An 18,046-nucleotide genomic window follows, 5' to 3' on the forward strand; every position below is an offset into this window, starting at 1 on the left:
CAAATTTCTAATTGAGTATATTAAATATTCCATTATTTAACTAAATTCTTCAGTTTATACCCAAATTTTTGGCATCGGTTATATTAGTGATATGTCATTTTACTTCCACCCCATTTCATCATACTTTCCACCCATCCTAACAGCCACACATAATTCAAGCTGGATTGATACAGCTTAATTGTGTTATTTAACTTTCTGATAAAAAATTCCTCTGATGATATAAAAAATGGACTAGATTAAATGGGTGTGGAAACTGGAAGGAATAGGATAGTGTATTTGATAAACATTGTGAGAGACAACTGATAGCACAGAGGGGGAAAAGTTTCTTACTTTACACCACTTACCAAAAAAACCCACTATGGATTAAAAAGAAAAATAGATAACGATTGTATTCGAAATTATCTGATTATGAGTGGAGAAGGTGCTTTAAAAGCACAAAAGTAAGGAGCTGGGGTTTTAAAACAATATTGATAAGCATGACCATTTAAAATGTTCCTATTTTGTAAGTTAAAAGTAATTTACGCACAACACTAAAAGGTAACTTACAAACCGGAAAAAAAAAATTGCAGGAAAAGATTGCAAATATGCGACAAGAAAGGGTTAACATATTTAAATACAAAGAGCTCTCATTAAGACAAAAAATACTCAAAGAAACATGGCAAAGAATGCAGTCAGTTCATTAGAGATAAAATTGTTACCGTTGTTGTTTAGTCACTCAGTCGAGTCCTGTCCAACTCTTTGCTACTCCATGGACTGCAGCAGGCCAGGCTTCCCTGTCCTTCACTATCTCCTGGAGCTTGCTCAAACTCACGGCCACTGAGTCGATGATGCCATCCAACTATCTCATCCTCTGTCGCCCCCTTCTCCTGCCCTCAATCTTTCCCAGCATCAGGGTCTTTTCCAATGAGTCAGCTCTTCACATCAGGTGGCCAAAGAGATAAAATGAAAGTTGCCAATTAACATATGAGGGAAAAGTTTAATGTTATTTATAATCACAAAGCAGCAAACTGAAATACCATTGAGATGCTTTTTATGCCCTAAAACTGGATGCTGAGAACAAAAATTAGTATAGCTGACCCTCCATATCTAGAGGCTTTGCATCTGTCATTCAGCCAACTCACAGATGTATAGGGCCAACTGCTGCTGCTGCTGCTGCTAAGTCGCTTCAGTCGTGTCCGACTCTGTGCGACCCCATAGACGGCAGCCCACCAGGCACCCCCGTCCCTGGGATTCTCCAGGCAAGAACACTGGAGTGGGTTGCCATTTCCTTCTCCAATGCGTGAAAGTGAAAAGTGAAAGTGAAGTCGCTCAGTCGTGTCTGACTCTTAGCGACCCCATGGACTGCAGCCCACCAGGCTCATCCGTCCATGGGATTTTCCAGGCAAGAGCACTGGAGTGGGTTGCCATTGCCTTCTCTGATAAGGCCAACTTCTATGCCATTTTGAGTAAGGGACTTGAGTATGCGTGGATTTTGGTATCCATGGTTGGGGCTGGGGGATTGAGGTATGATTCCCCCAGTGACTTGGAATGGATCCATAGTAGAGTCCCAGCCTCCTTACTCCTTACTCCTAACCTAGACTCTGGCCATTCTTAAACCTTGCATGTTCTATATGGCTAGGTAATCTTCTGATTGATGTGGTTTGTGGTTCATCATCTAATTTTCATTAATAACCAACTAGTTGCTAATGATCTGTCACTATGTCCATGGCTGTATTTTTCGACCCTGGTCACTTCTGATGTAAAATAATAGAGAGTCCTGATCAAAAGAGGTCTGAAGGTGCCGCTGCAGAGCCGAATGTGCTTGAGTAGGTCACCCCACAGAAAATAAGACATTCAAAGTCACAATTTCAGATATTCTTTTCAAATCTTTCTAATTTAAGTATTTTTGGAAAGTCTTGCTATTTTAAGGGCTCCCCTGGTGCTTCAAACATAAGGAATTTGCCTGCAATACAAAAGATCCCTGGGTTGGGAAGATCCCCTGGAGAAGGGGATGGCAACCCACTCCAGTATTAAAAAAAAAAAAAAAAAAAAAGGCACATGAGCTGCAAAGAAAAGAAAGTCATGCAAAAAAAATTCAAAGATCCCCACACTATTGTCATCCAAGCATAGATTCAGAAACTAACTCAAGGAACAAAACTGAAGGTTAACAGATTTTTGTTCAGCTGAAGAAGTTTGATATAAAAACCCTTGAACCCTGTCCTAGGTATAGCTGATGGTATTTGGCTGAATCCAGGGAGTAATCATAAAGTAAAGACACTGGTAACCTTAGACCAGTTTAGTTCAATAGAAAAAGTATGAGCCACATTTGTAATTGTCAACATTTGAGTAGCTACATTAAAAAAAAGGAAAGAAAAAGGAAAATGTGAAATTAACTCTAATAACATAGTTTATTTCACTCAATATTTCCAAAATATTATTTCAGCATGTAAGCAATACAAGAAATTATTAATGAACTGTTTTACCTTTCCCTTTTCTTACTAATCGTCAAGATCTTGTGTGTATATTCTATTTACAGAACCTCTCCATTCAAACGCTAGAAACTTTTTTAGAAATACTTGATATATATTTAGATCTCATAAAACTCACAGTTGAAGCATAATCAGGTTGTTTCTAGCATTCTTAAACGTTCTCCAATAATTGAAAGGCATGTCTGTTTTTAAAACTTAAATTAAATTAAAAACTTAGTCCTCAGTTTCGTTCACCACATTTCAAGTGCTGAATAGTCACATGAGGCTAGTGCTAACATATTGGGCAGCCTTAGATAGGGTCCTAGGATTATCTCTGAGTTGTTTGACCACCTACCCACTTCCTTTGGAGAATATTTAGTTCTTTAGTCCAAAGCATCAAATTGTTCTAGCATAGAGACACTAGCATTTGGAGAAAGGTCATAAAAGTAAGAAAGAAGGATCAGTTTCATTGTGGTGGGGGTAAGGATGGGAAAAGAAAAGAAAAGAAAAGGATAGGCAGGCAGTCTGGAGAAAAGAAAGACAATTTATCTTTTCTACCGAAAAGAGAGAGTGAGGGTGGCATGGCCTGTGGATATCAGGGAGAAGTGAAAGATCACCATTTCTTTACCTCCAAAAAAGTTACTGTCCCATCATCAGAATAATAATAAAAAAAAAAGATATAAAATATTTGATAAATATAAAATTCCCAAAGCCCCAGGTTCCTGTGACTAACTCATAAATCCTTTACCTGTAGGCGATATACATGAACATGATATGTTTCTACTTCCAAGAGATTACATCTAAAACACCTATCTTCAAAAAGAAAAACAATCTTTAAAACTCTAAAGGGACCTTACAATGTAATCAACTACATGGTTTCTTTAAATACCCAACCTCCCTCTCATATTTAGACTATGATTAGATTAATCGGGAAAAAAATGTTGGCACCCAACTTTTCAAGAACATACCCACAACAGAGAGCAGGGAACACCTGTTGTTGATCTTGTCTTTTGAACCTTAATTTTAAAAGTTGTTTTCTTAGCTAAATCTTTGCTTACAGAATGGTCCCACCCAATGCTCTTGGGTTTAAGCCTTTGGACATGTGGATGATTACTTAAAAGCATCCTGCCTTGGGCCTAAGTGTCTGAACAATTACCCTAACTCTGCCCTCTAGGCCCATTTCAACATTATTAAGCATCTATTTTGGGAGATAATAATTTCATTCACCAAATGTTGACATTGTGTCATTTTGACTTAACTCTTCCAAGTCTACTGAAACTTTCCAGCCTTGTAGAATTTTGTGTTCAAGTTTTAAAAGTCTATTATTTGCACATTTCCTTTATATTCATGCACATCTAGACCATTGATTGAGATGAACCTCAGGTCAAGGACCAAATTACCATGGCTCATGGAACCCCCAGCACTCTACTGCATGGCAGTGGTACTTTTCTAAGAAAGGCTACTTTATGAAGGAAAGCACTGCATAAGAGGTTTAGCCTAGCAGAAACTCATTTGTTAAACAAAAGAAGTTGAAGAAGGAAACCAGAGGAAAGTAAATGAATTCAGAAGACAATGTTTAGGAAAGAAAGTGAGATGGATAGACGCTGCCTCCTCTATTTTGTCTTCAGATCAATCCTTTCAGTCCCACATCACTCAAAGAGCAGCAGCAAAGCCAAGGGGATGGGCCAGGTAGAGGGGAAATTAACACACCCTCCTCCACCCCTTAGGAGACTATTCAGTTCTCTAGCCCAAAGCTCCAGATCATTCTGACATACATTGCTTTAGGTAAGTTATAAAAAGCAGGCAACTGAGGAAGTAAGTTGTCAAATGGCTTCCAGATACAGATACTGTGTATTTTCACGATATCCAATGTAACCTGGAAAAGACATATGTGCTTTTTACAGAAGACTGGGGACTCCTTCTGCTAAAGTCATACAAGGTTGTGAGTTAATGGTGCAGCAGGTGGGGATAAAATGCAGCAGGTGCCAAAAACAGGGGACCTATAGCTCCAAAGCCCACTGATGTGCCACCTCGACCCACACTGTAAGCCTTTGCTAACACTTTCCTGCATAGACACTGGAATATGAACAGAATGATCAGACCAGGGTTGGGGTAGTAAGAACTTGAGATGGTGGCTAACTAGGGTAGAGGTCAAGGAAGAAGGAAAAGTGACTTAACAGTTATCTTCCAATCCAGCTGGAGTTTTTATAAGGAAAATGTCATTGTTGTTGCTCAATGTAGCCAGTTCTAAAACAAGAATTGGAACTTTTGTAGCAAGAAGAAAGAAAGGATAGGCAGGCAGTTTGGAGAAAAGAAAGACAGTTTATCTGGGAGTGAAAAGAGCCTCATTTCATTCTGGCCATGCTACTGACCAGCTCTGTGGCCTTCAGCAAGTCATTTCCTGTCCTGACTTCTATAGCTTATAATGATAGTATAATAGCTATACTAATATAATAGCTATACCTAAAAGCACTTGAAACTGAAAGGCATCACTCTAGATACTCTAAAAATATTCACTCAGTCAATCCTCATAACAAACCCATATGGTAGACAATATTCATATCCCCATTTTATAGATGAAGCAGTCGAAGCACAAGGAGGTTTAATAACTTGCCCCGGGTCACCCAGCTAGTAAGTGGCAGATTCAGAATTCAACCCTACTGCAGCCCTAGGTCCATGCTCCTGCCACTGCACCCCGCCACCTGCTTCTCAAGTCACAGTCAGTTTGCTCAGGGGACACAACTCTGCTGAGGTTTTAATGAAGGGCCCAGAAGAGCAGTCTCCTTGTGTTCCTGCAGGCAGAGGTCAATGGTGAGAGTGTGGGATTTCTCAACCTGTCCTCCACGGGCCACCTCCCCCAGAATCAGCTGCAGAGTCTTAAACAAGCAGATTCCTGGGTGAGCCTAGACTTGCTGAGTCACACTGTCTGTGGGATGGGGCTAAGCACCCTTCCTTTAGGCAGGTCCCCTGGGGACTTTGATGTGTATTTAAGACTTCTGGTGTCTGAGAAGGGAACAGACTTTCCCTTAATCTTGCTTTCTCCCCCCACAAGAGCACCCTGAGAAAGCAGTTGAGCCTTGAACTTGACCACAACAACCTAGGTCAAAAGAATAGAAAGAACAGTACACAGCTAGGCTGTTGCCCAGAGAAGCCTATGATCCAGATGGACACTGAAGTGGAGGAAGGGACCATTTAGTCAGGCCCCCTGGTTTGGATTAAACCACTCTACTAAGGGACCCATGTGTAATTCATACCTGCTGTAAAGCAAAAGGAAGTCAGGTGATAAAAGTCATTGCAAACTTTACAGCAGTTGGCTGGGTGTACTGGATATAAAATCCCACCCAAGGAGTGGAAGCCAGCAGATCCCAAGCCCAAAAGGTCCCATCTCCAGGAGAGAATGTCTCTCCTCCTTCCCCAGGTTATGTTACTCTTCCCAGGAGTTAGTGGTTGACCCTTACTCAAAAAAACAGCAGCAGAAAGGACCGGATTGATGTCTGACCTGCTTAGGATCATTTCTCAACAGCCTAACTTTCCCTCTCCTGCTGCGAGATCAAGGGGGCTTTGTGCCATAGGGCAGCAAGCAGAGGCTTGGATTTTAACTCTAGAGGAGAGACCCTAGGGCTGGGTTCAATTCTGACAATAACTGTCAAATCCCAGCCAATCACTTCCTCCTTCTAAGCCTTTGATTTCTTATATGTAAAATGAAAGCGTTAGAGGGTAGTTCTCTCTTTCATCTCTAATACCACGTGGGTTTAAGTGGTGTGAGCATCCAGCAGGAATAAAACAACTTTCCAACATAGGAGGAATTCAATTCAACAGATATTTCTTGAATTCCTACTATGGCAAAGCAGTACCTGCATGAGGCCTTTGAGTGTGCAGGTATGTGGACCAATAAAACAGCGCAAGGTTCTCAGATGTGCCACTTCCTTCTGTGTTGCAGGGTAATTAACATGAGGACTTTGGGAGGAGGGGACAGTGCAAATGGCAAAGACTTTCATTTTTATTGGAATGGAAGTGAAGTCAAGCAGTGATGAGTAACGAGCGCTGTAACCTGAGACGTTCTCTAGGATTCTTGCCTCTATCCACAGCAGCTACAGAGAACAGGTCAAGGGCCCCGTGAGAGTTTCCAAGGCACCGGAGAATGGCCTGGGAAACTGTGGAGCGTGGACCCAGGGCTTGAGAAACAGAAAACAGAATTTTGTGGAATCTCAAACTGTTTAGTCTATACAGAGCTTCCTATCCCCACACAGCAGAGGTTAAGGGGAAACAAGTTGTACAAATGAAGAAAAGCAAAACACCTTTCACACGGGAAAGTGACAGCCCAGTGAGAAACACCCCCAGGAACCCCAGGCCCCATGTCTGAAACATCAGGGTGAGGGAGTGAACATGACTCTCCCCCCAGCGAACGGACTCTCCTCTGCCTGCTTTGCCCATCAGTTCACAGCCCTCACCTACTGCAGTACCGTCCAGTGCCTTTGGACTTGGGGCTTAAAGGGAAGAGGGATACTGGGACTGCTTGGGGTCGTTAGTCGATGGGATTCTGGTTCTGCGTAATTACATGGCAGGCTGAGACAGGACCAGGGAAGCAACTTCATTTGCCAAATATTTACGTTGTCAAAATTTGACAGAATCCTTCCTTTTTACACACAAGACCTTCTTCTCTTGGAGGGTAACATCTGAAATAAAAACCTTGTTTGAGGGTCTCCTCTGGTGGTCCAGGGGTTAAGAATTCACCCTGCAACACAGAGGACGCTTGTTCGATCCCGGGTCGGGGATCTAGGATCCCACATGCCGTGGAGCAACTAAGCAGCGTGCTCTGGAGCCCGTGTCTTAGCCACAGTGAAAACTGGAAGCAGCCAAATAAGTCAACAAAGAATGACAGTTTATATGTGAATAAATGCAGTGTTGTGTCTTCGTTTGTTTACAATCTTGTTTGGAGTCATGATAGCTTCTGAACGTCTCCTACTGCGCTGCCCCACCCCTTTAAATGTACCCACTTGCTTCACTTGCCTTTTCCAGAGGGCCAGGAATGCTCCCCATTTGTGCCCTCTCTCTCTTTTACCACGTGTGGTGAGAATAATTCTGCTTCTACTAAAGACTCCAACTTCCCAGCCCCTCTTCCTGAAACAATGCACATCTCTGGACCCTTAGTGAGCACCCATCTCAAACTCCGGGGGAAGGAGGCTGTGGTGTGGCTTACTTTGCCAAAGGGTCTCAACTTTTCAGCAGATGATGAAAGGGACAGATCACAAGTGGGAAGCCATGTCTTTACAGCACTCTGTTGGAGAGGTGTCCTCTCCTGTCCTTTAGGGAGAAAGGGGAAGCCTTCCTGAAAAGGGGACAGAGAACAGTCCGGGGATAAGTCTGGGACTTTGAAGTGAGAGGAGAAGGTAGATAGGCAGGATGTAAAATGTAAGTGAAAGAAAAGAAGAAGAGGCATTTTCGAAATGATACCCAAGTTAAGGAAAATGGAGGAGTTGACTCTTCTGTTCACGTAAGTCCCTGGAAAAAGGAGCATGTGTAATTGCTCATGTCTGTGCTCTGGGAAGTCTGTCCTCAGCACAGCAGAGAATTATGCAATTGTCTAATGCACAGAGCCAATCTGTACTCTTGAAGCCAAAATCAGTCAATCAGACAATTGATATGAATCATTTTGTTCCACAATAGTTGGATTTAGACCTGAAGCACCAGGGTACAGGTTGCAAGCCTCTAAATCTTTTTGCATCTGGGTTGACACCATTACAGATTAATATCACCCCTCACTTTACATCTACACTTTGCCTCTCGTTATAGACAAAGACTCCTCCAGTTCAAGCAACTACACTACTGGACCACCACAGTGGTCCAGAAAACATCCAGTCTTTACCCATGGAGGCCCATGATCATATATGACTCCCCAGAAATCCTGACTGAACCAAGAAAAGGGATTTTAGGCAAACATCTGCTTGAAGAAAGCTCAACATTTTTGGCCAAGTCATAACAGCATCTATCATGGGCATACATTATATGTATTATACACATTAGATATACAGTGTAGGTCCCTATGAAACAACCCTGAACGGAAGAAAGTAACCCTTTTAAGAAATGAAACTAATAAACAAGATCCCAAAGAGCTAAACCCAGAGATGCTGACATGAGAAGGTGTGGAAACTGATGAGTTTAAAGACAGAAGAGAGAGAGCCCTTTACCCAGGCTAGCATGGCCACTGCCTGGAGGCAAAATCTGGATTAAATGTCTTCCCAAGGCCCCTTCCTATCCTGGGATTGTAGCTCTCTGATTAATTTTCCAGAAGAGAGGTAATAGGGAAAGGATAAGTGGGGAGTGTTCATGAAGAAGGGTGGTAGAGAAAGTGAAAAGGGAAAAAAAAAAAAAACACACCAATAAAATACTTCCTGATTCGACAAGAAGCATGTGTGTTGGGGTGTGGTGGGCAAGGAGAGAACCTGTCATCTGAGTGTTGAGCAAAGGTTCAAGGTCATTTCTGAATGTGTCCAAACAACCTCTCCCGGTCCTGTTGGCACATGGCAGATCTGGGCTTTGGGGTTTTGGCAAGGACAAGGGCATCAGGAATTCAGCATAAAACCTTTCCAGTTTCTGAGAGAGAGAAGATGAAGAAGGCTGAATTTCTTGGCCTTGCTGCCAAGGGTGAGGCTGATGTAGAGCAGAGAAAGGGGGGGGACCTAGGAGAAGCAATCTGTGAAAGCAGGAAGGTCACCAAAACTCCAGAGGCGTGAGGGCTGGAGGAGTCCCGAGCATCCGTGAACTCTGGGAAGAGCAGGCTCACCCACAAAACTGAGTCAACCTGGGCTGTGTTCCAGCTGCCAGAATGGACACTGAACTGGAGGACCATCAGCTTCCAGGCTAGACAATAAGCGCTGCAGTTGGAGGATCACACATTGGAATACTGATAGAAAAACAGCCCTGTGTTCTGCCCTGAACCCTGGACAGCTTCACACAGTTCACCATTACCCCAGACCTTTCAAGAGCTCTATCACTGAGAAGAGGAGAGAAAAATCTCATTTTGAAAGACAGCATGAAGTGATTTACACACTTACTTGAACTTAGCTGAACAACAGCACGACTTAACTTTTTTATCTTGTACTGCAGCTTCCCAGGTGGTGCTAGTGGTAAAGAACCTGCCTGCCAATGCAGGTTAGATGTATGAGACGCGGGTTCCATCCTTGGGTCAGGAAGTTCCCCTGGAGGACAGCACCGCAACCCACTCCAGTGTTATTGCCTGGAGAATCCCATGGACAGAGGAGCCTGGGGAGCCGCAGTCCACAGGGTCAGAGAGTGAGACATGACTGAAGCAACTTAGCAAACATGCACATAGTTGATTAACAAGCAATTTTGTGATAGTTTCCGGTGAACCGCGAAGGGACTCAGCCATACAAATACTTGTGTCCATTCTCTCCCAAAACTCCCCTCCCATCCACATAATAATTGAGCAGAGTTCTGTGTGCTGTACAATAGGTCTTTGATGGTTATCAGTTTTAAACATAGCAGTGTGTATCTGTCCATCCTAAGCTCTCTCACTACTCCTCCTCCCCATCCTTGTCCCCAGCAACCATAAATTCTCCAAATCTGGAACAGCACAACACTTTTTTTCCCCCCAGCATAATCTAATCTGTAAAATAGGTAAAAGGAAAACTGGTTGAAACAGCATCTAAAGTACCAAGAACCAACCCACCTCCCTCTCACCACCCACTTACACACTCACATGGGCTCAGAGGTGCTGGCAGACCCCTGGGGCCTGCTGGACATTGTGTGAAGACTTGTGAGGTAGAAGTACCTCAGAGCAGAATTAGACAAAAAAAGTGAAGTCGCTCAGTCATGTCCGACCCTTTGCGATCCCATAGACTGTAGCCTACCAGGCTCCTCGGTCCATGGGATTTTCCAGGCAAGAGTACTGGAGTGAGTTGCCATTTTCTTCTCCAATTAGATAAGCCTGGATTTAAATGTCACATTTACCACTTAATTTTCTGTGTGACTTCGGCTTCATTGTTCAGCCTCTTTCCCCAGATATAAAATAGAGCAGGTAGGGAATTCTCTGGCAGTCCAGTGGTTGACTCCATGCTTCCACTGCAGCAGGCGTGGGTTCAATCCCTGGTTGGGAAACTAAGATCCTGCATGCCACAAGGCATGGCCAAAAAATAAAATTCTTTTTAAAAAGTAGAGCGAGTAATGACTACCTCATGGGTTTCTTATGGAAATTAAATATTTTTACAAATACAGCTTATATTTTCCAAACATAGCTCATAGTAGGTGCTCACAGTCATCACAGATCCCCTTTATGTAAGCAATCCTATTTTCACTGAAGCCCCAATAACCCTGACTCCAGGTGGCTTATAGTCAATGTAAGTATGTGTGTTTATTAGCTTTAAATCAGCATAAAAATGAATTGTCCTGAATATCTCTATGTTTGTGCTCTGGATTCTGAAGCTCCATGCCAGGACACTAATTAATGGCAAAAACCTCATAAATAAAGTCAACTCCAAGCTGATTAGTGGATTCAAGATCATCCCAATCAACACCCAAGCCAGCTTTACTGGTAGAAACTGACAAATTGATTCTAAATTTCATAACTGAACACAAGGGATCTAGAAGAGCCAAAACAACTCAGCACAAGAGAAACAAAGCTGAAGGACTTATACTGTCTGATTTCAAAGTTTATTATAAAGCTACAGTAACAAAGAGTAAAATGCTAATGCAAAGACAGACAAGGAGGTCAATGGAATAGAGCGTTGAATCCAGAAAGAGACCCCACATTATCAACAAGCCCCACATTTATTATCAGTTGATTTTTGACATGTTTAAAGATAACTTGCCATAGGAAGATGCCAAAATCTGTATGGAATAGATGCACTTCTGCCAAAATGCAAGAGACCCAAAAGTCTCATATTTGGTGCACAGATTAGTTAATCTACGTGGACTTCAATTTCACTTTCCTCATAATGAAGAGAGCCAACCATGTTTAGGATCTACTGAAGACTTGGTGCCATTCTTCAAGGAAATTTTCCTCCAAACTGAAATAACCCACAGGACAAAGATGCTGCTATGTGTGATCCTACGCATTATTCCAATGCCTTCAGGATGTGCATTCTGGGCTGCTCTTCTGTTCAAGGGTTTGGAACTGAGCTGATTCATCCACACCTTATTCTCCCCTCCCCACAGAGACCATAACAGCATGCCATGTGCGTTACAAGATGTCTGGCCAGAATTTAGAGCATGGCCTGCAGCCACAGAACAGAGCAGAACTGAATGACCACACACAGGGTCTGAGTCTCTGACCACGGCCCCTTTGCTCTGCCTAAAAACCAACCCAGCTTAAATGAAAGCTTCCTTTCTGCCTTGTGCACGTCAAACGTGTTCCAAAGGAAGGTTCTCACCACTCACTCCCAAGCTGCTGCCGCGGAAAGAATTCTTCACTTCTTGCACAACCCCTTGCTTAAAGAGGGCAGCCAAATTAACCACAGCCTGATGGACTGCTAATGGTAACTGTGCTTCAGAGCTAAAGACAAAGCTCTGGTGGCGACAGGGGCTCCATCAAGCACCAGGGTCAAGTAGAAGCCAATTCACTCAGAAGAGAATATGGTTGCAAACGCTGAGCTAAGCCACTTGCCGGTTGGCGTTCTCTGCTACCTCACCATTGCTGTCCTGCCTCTCCTTGGCTTTTCCTTTAAAACTCGTGAATAATGTTTTCCAGTATTGGTTGCCCCTGGTTCTTCACCATGTCCCTGGCTGGCTGCCTGCTGTCCTCAGGTGTGAGAGGACTTTGCATTTTGGGAGTCCCTGCAACGTGGCAGAGAAGATAGGCTGAGAACAATTACATATGTATATTCAGCCTCTCCCACTTGCTGGAAAACCCTAAGCAATTCATTCAATCCCTATTAACCTCAACTTTCTCCCCTGTAGGAGTACCTGCCTCATAAATTTATTGTGAGGATAAATGAGATAGTAAGACAAAGCCTTCAGCACAGCATTCGACACATAGTTGATATTCAGATATTGGCTGATAACCTTATTATTATCATTATCACCCTTGTTACGATGATGACAATGATGTGCTTTTATGGGGATAAAACCTCCCACTCTTCAAAATGTCATGTTGGTGTTGAAGGGATGCCAGGGAGAGGTTCCTGATGAGGGGCCAGAGCGGCCTGCATTCCAAGCAAAATGTGAGGCACTAAGAACTTTTATATGCAATGAAAGCCACGAAGGAGTTGATCTGAAAAGGCAGGTGCACCCTGCATGGTCCCAAAGGAGGGGCAGGAAGGATATGTGACAGTGTTCAGGATACTGAAATCCAGGAGATGAAAATTTACAGCTAGACAAAGGTGTGGGAGAGTATGGAGGAGTAGTGTCTGGAGTAGTGTCTGGGGGTCATGGGAGAGAAAGAAATAGGGGATGAGTCAGTGGGAACCCCTTGAAATAGAAACAGATGAGAGAGCCTAGGCTTTGAGTTTCCAGAGTGGTTGGTCCAGAGTGTAAGGACTGGGGAGAAACGTGATGAGAGAGTTTCAGGCAGGCAAAAGGGAGAGAGCATTAGCAGCCTGATGTTGCCCCTCCTCAGCACATCTTTGCTATCGAGCACAAGGGAAGAGAGTTAATAGATCCAAGATTTCCTAGGACTAAACCCACAAGTACACCGGGTGTATAGTGAGCTATTTTCCAAAAATATACCAGCTCAATTAAAAGGCAAAAAAATGGACTCAGAGACAATTAGGAAAAACTTCATAAGTAAATAAGTGAGTATAGTCTCTCAATCATGTGTGACTCTTTGCGACCCCATGGACTATAGCCTGTCAGGCTCTTCTGTTCATGGAATTCTCCAGGCAAGAATACTGGTGTGGGTTGCCATTTCCTTCTCCAGGGGATCTTCCCAACCCAGGAATGGAACCTGGGTCTCCTGCACCGCAGGCAGATTCTTTACCGTCTGAGCCACAAAAGTTGGTGAAGATGGAAGGCATTTAAAAAGACAGATCAAATTAGGGCTGACAAAGAAAGATTGATGAAATGTAGGGAAGTCTGGCAGTTTGGGGAGTGTTTTATAATAAATCTCAGCAGACTGGATAAGAATAAGTAAGAACATAGGAACTTAGCTGTTATTTCACAACTATATATGTGTTTTGGGCTTCCCAGGTGGCTCAGTGGTAAAGAATCTGCCTGCCAAGCAAGAGACATGGGTTCAGTCGCTGGGTCAGGAAGACCACCTGGAGAAGGAAACAGCAACCCACTCCAGTATTCTTCCCTGGGAAATCCCATGGACAGAAGAGCCTGGGGGGCTATAGTCCATGAGGTTGAAAACGATCAAACACAATTTAGCAACTAAGCAACAAGAACAGCAAATACATGTCATGTCCCCTAAATTCCTCAAACCTTAATAACAATGATCAGTTTTAGCTGTACACAAAGAGTCTATGTGTGTGTGTGTGTGTGTGTGAGTGTTATTGTATCTTGTCCTAGGGGACAAGAATGCCACGAGAGATGCTAGAAATTGACAGCGGAAAAGATAATTCCCCCTTGTTATTCTTAGTTGTACCTGAAAAATAAAGTCGTAAGTGTAGGATAAAATGAAGAACCATCTGCTGGGATGAGTGATAGCTCTGTTTTTTTGTTTGTTTGTTTGTTTTTACAGATTATACAGTCCTTTCCTTGATAATTTTTCAGAGGCATCAAAATTTGGTTGGAAGACCAATCATTGTTGTCCCTAGATATCATAATGATCAGTGCTCCAGCCTCATATTTGTACAATACTTCTTGAAACTTAGGAAATAACTTTGGTTATTCTATCTTCTGGCCATAAAACAATCCATCTGCCTTGGAGAGTCCTCAGCCCTCAGAAAGATAATTTTTTATTTAAGCTGCAATTAAGTATGATGAAGAGGTATACTTGTGGGCCGCACAAGAAGATATATCATTGCAAATCCAAAAGAAAAGGCTTTTTGAGTTACCCATGCATCATATTCTTCACTCCTCCCCAGCCCAATTTCATTAACGTTGATAGACAAGGGTGGATGATAACTTACAATGCTAGTGGATGTTTCCAGGATGCATGGAGCCTTCTCCTTGTTGCATCTCTAGGTATAAAATGGAATTTCTCATTCCCTCCCATAATCTCTCTGACATTGCGCAAGAAGACAGCACGTCCTGCTTCTCTTCTCCTCAGTTGCCTCCTCCATTTTTAAGTTGCCAAACAAATATGGTTTGACAGATGGAGACGGCTACCAGCAAAGAGCAGTGTGATGTTTCTTTGTGGCCATGTCTGTTCTTTCTCTAAAGTGCCACATGGCCTCCAGGGGATAAGTTCATTTCTCCCCCTTCTTATGGCTCTGGTTCTTCACCACACAATCTCTCCACACTCCATCACATGAGCATCACACACAAGCACTGGCAAAGAAGTCAGGGAACTGTACTGAGAACCAGAGCTATCCCTAGAAACCTGTCCAAGGAGGCATATGTGGAACAGGGCAGCCACTTCTTTATCTGTTTATAATGATGTTTTCTATACAGATGGGCCAGATGTAAGTACCTCTTCCAGCCCTTCATGGCTTATACCAAGAAATACTGACAAATGAATGAGGTAGTTAAAGACAGGCAAAGAGCCTTACATGATGCAGGGGAGATAGTCCTGAGGATTCAAAATGTAAGGAAGAGGAAAAGAAAGAAATGATGGTGGGGGAGGAAAGGGGAAAGGAAAAGAAAAGGAGAATAAATTCAAAAGTGAATAATGCAATTATCAACGGAAAACTCATTTTCCCCTCATTGTTCCTTTAACAGGCATGTTGAGTACTGCTACGGGCTAAGTACTCTGATAGAAGTTTTGAGGCACTGTATTCAATTTAACTCTCATAACAACTCCATTGACTAGACACAATACCCCTTTTATAAATGAATAAACTGCTTCAGAGGGTGTAAGAAGTAAGTTCAGTTAATACAACCAGAGGCCAAGGAGCAGATATTGGGACTCAGATCTGCCTAGCTTCATGACTTTGGCTTTTGTGTCACAGAAATTCCATGCCAGTCATCTTGTCTACCAAATATTTTGACTATCTTAGAATAAGGGACAATGAGAAACTCAGAGTTCAGAATCATTAGTTCAAGCTAACTAATCCTGTCTCTTCTTGATACAAACAAGTGACTCTTGATCTGTTTGTGACTTCTATAGATTTAGATTCTAATTACTAAGACACTTGCTCTCAGGAGCTACACACATCTCACCTGGGAGATTGTGTTTTTAGGAGGAGGTAAAGCTACCTGGCTCATGAATCCAGCCCCAAGAGCTGTTTAGGGGCAGGTATCCATCCTAGCCCTCTAAGATCACCCAGAATCTTTAGCCCATCTGAGTTCTCTATCTTCCTTGAACATCTGAAGCTATAAGAGCCCCCTATGCCCTTTATTTCTCCTCCCACTTTTTCAAGTTCCTCAACTCAAAACTCACCCCCATTTTTCTCCATCTGCACCCCAATCCCAGCTTTATTCCCCTGAGTTTTCAGAAAAGGAAGCTCTACCCACTATGTTCTGTACATCACACAAGAACTCAGATCACACCAAAATAAAAAGGAAGAAACAACTATCAAAGGTCTCCCAATAGGTGCCCTGTCTACAGCTCTAGACATGGATCATCTTCTTGGACCTCACGTAGTGAGGTAAATATCAGTAACCTTGTTTTGCAGGTAAGTAAATTGTGAAATAAAATGCATTTCCAAAGGTCACACAGAACTGGTGGAGCTAGGGCAGGAATTCAGGTATTCTTGTTCCAGCTCATTTCTTTTACTATAAAGCCAGACTGTTCCCCCAAAGTAAGCATGAAGTGGGTAAGACAACCCCTAGGCGCCCATCAAGGGCCAGTTCTCATTATCAGGCAGCAAGCAATCATCCAAGGACAAGAAGGCTTACAGAAGCCTCTTTACAGCATACTGTAGTGACAACCACATACTGTGATCTGCACATCTCCCTCAATAATTGGACAAATCCTAAAGCAGATACCACCTAGCCTTGCTACCTATCTCAGGCCAATTTCCATCAGATGTTAGAGGAAAAAAACTATGTGAAAAGAACAACTGTGATGACCTTTCAGAAAGTAGAAATTAGGGAGGGAGCAAAAGAGAAATAAAGAAAGAAAAAGAGGGTGTGTGTGTTTTCCTTGAGGCTGGGAAGGGACCCAAGGAGCCTGGAGATGTAATGGGATACAGTGCAGATTACAAAAGTTTCGTTACAGCTGTAATAGCCTTTCACAAAGGCATGGCCCTCCAGAGAGCCATATTTCATCTCAGCTTTCCCCACCACATAAGACAGAGGGTGAGGAGCTGGAAGGCAGGACTGGAAACTCATGCCTGAGCTGAGCGAGCCCTGACATCCCCGTGACACTCCCATCAAACCAAAATGAACTGGACCCAAAGGCTCTTGTTTTAACAGGCTTTGAATCTCATCCCTGTCATCTGTTTTTTTTTTTTTTTCTTCACACTCTCCTTTCTGGAAATGCATTGCCTAGCAACTTGCTGTCTTATTCTAAACAGCCATGCACACAATTGTATGCATGCACTTGGAGGCACCAGGATAATATTTGAGTGTCTCTGATGGCCTTGCTAGCGCTGATGGATCTCTTGCTCAGAAGAGTTAGGTCCTAGGATGTGTGTTAATCAGAGTGGAATCTCAGGCAATCTCTGTGACCATTTTAGTCCTTCAAGAGACAACAGAAGGACACATTTTTGCCTGATGGTAGGTGGGTAGAGACAGCCCCAAAGGATTCATAAGAGGAAGGTGGGCACCAGCATTGATCTTATTCATGCAAAGAAGTCTTTGGATCAGTCACCTGTCAGCTACATCAGTGAGAGTGTTCTGAACATCTTGGATTCAGAGCAGACAAAACAGAAGAAAATTCACGGATCACTTTCCAATTCAAAGGGAGAGGGAGACCTGCCCTGTCTTCTGTTCTGCCATGCCACTTATACCCTTTTTATAGGGGTAACCCCTGAATTTAGGGTTAGAGGTCCCCACAGGAGCTGCTCCAATGATACAGTCATGTCAGTGGACAGAGGCACGTGACATTGATCCAGAACTCAAAGAATCCAGTTGTCCAGCTTCTGGGAATCAGACCAATTATTTTAACCCTTTGTTGTGAAATAAAACACAAGTACAGAAAACCACACAAAACCAAAGTATAACTTCACGGATTATTATAAGGTGCACTGTACTGTGATCGGCAGCAGGGTAAAGAATTGGCCCCCTCCACGTGTCCTGTCTCAATCTCAACTCTCTGCTGCCCCGAAAGTGACCTCTCTCCTAGTTTTTATGGTGATGCGCCCTTGTATCCTTTTATAGCTTCAGCACGAGGTGAACCTGCCTGCATACCACAATTTGGTCTTGGCCATTTTTAAAAATGTGATGTGTCTTTTTAATCTCTTTTCCTCTCTGGTTCTTTCACCCTTTTCAATTCCTTACAATGTATCCATTAAAGAATCTGGGGCATTGGAGCTGAGAGCAACTGAAATTGGGCAACTGAAAAAAAAAAAAAAGACAGAAATAAATGAATAGGCTGGTTTTCTCCTTTGGCTTTTCTCAATTTGTTTTCCAGGAGATACTGGGGTAGGGAGAAG

The sequence above is a fragment of the Cervus canadensis genome, chromosome 24 (assembly GCF_019320065.1).
Source record: "Cervus canadensis isolate Bull #8, Minnesota chromosome 24, ASM1932006v1, whole genome shotgun sequence".
Lineage (NCBI taxonomy): Eukaryota > Metazoa > Chordata > Mammalia > Artiodactyla > Cervidae > Cervus > Cervus canadensis.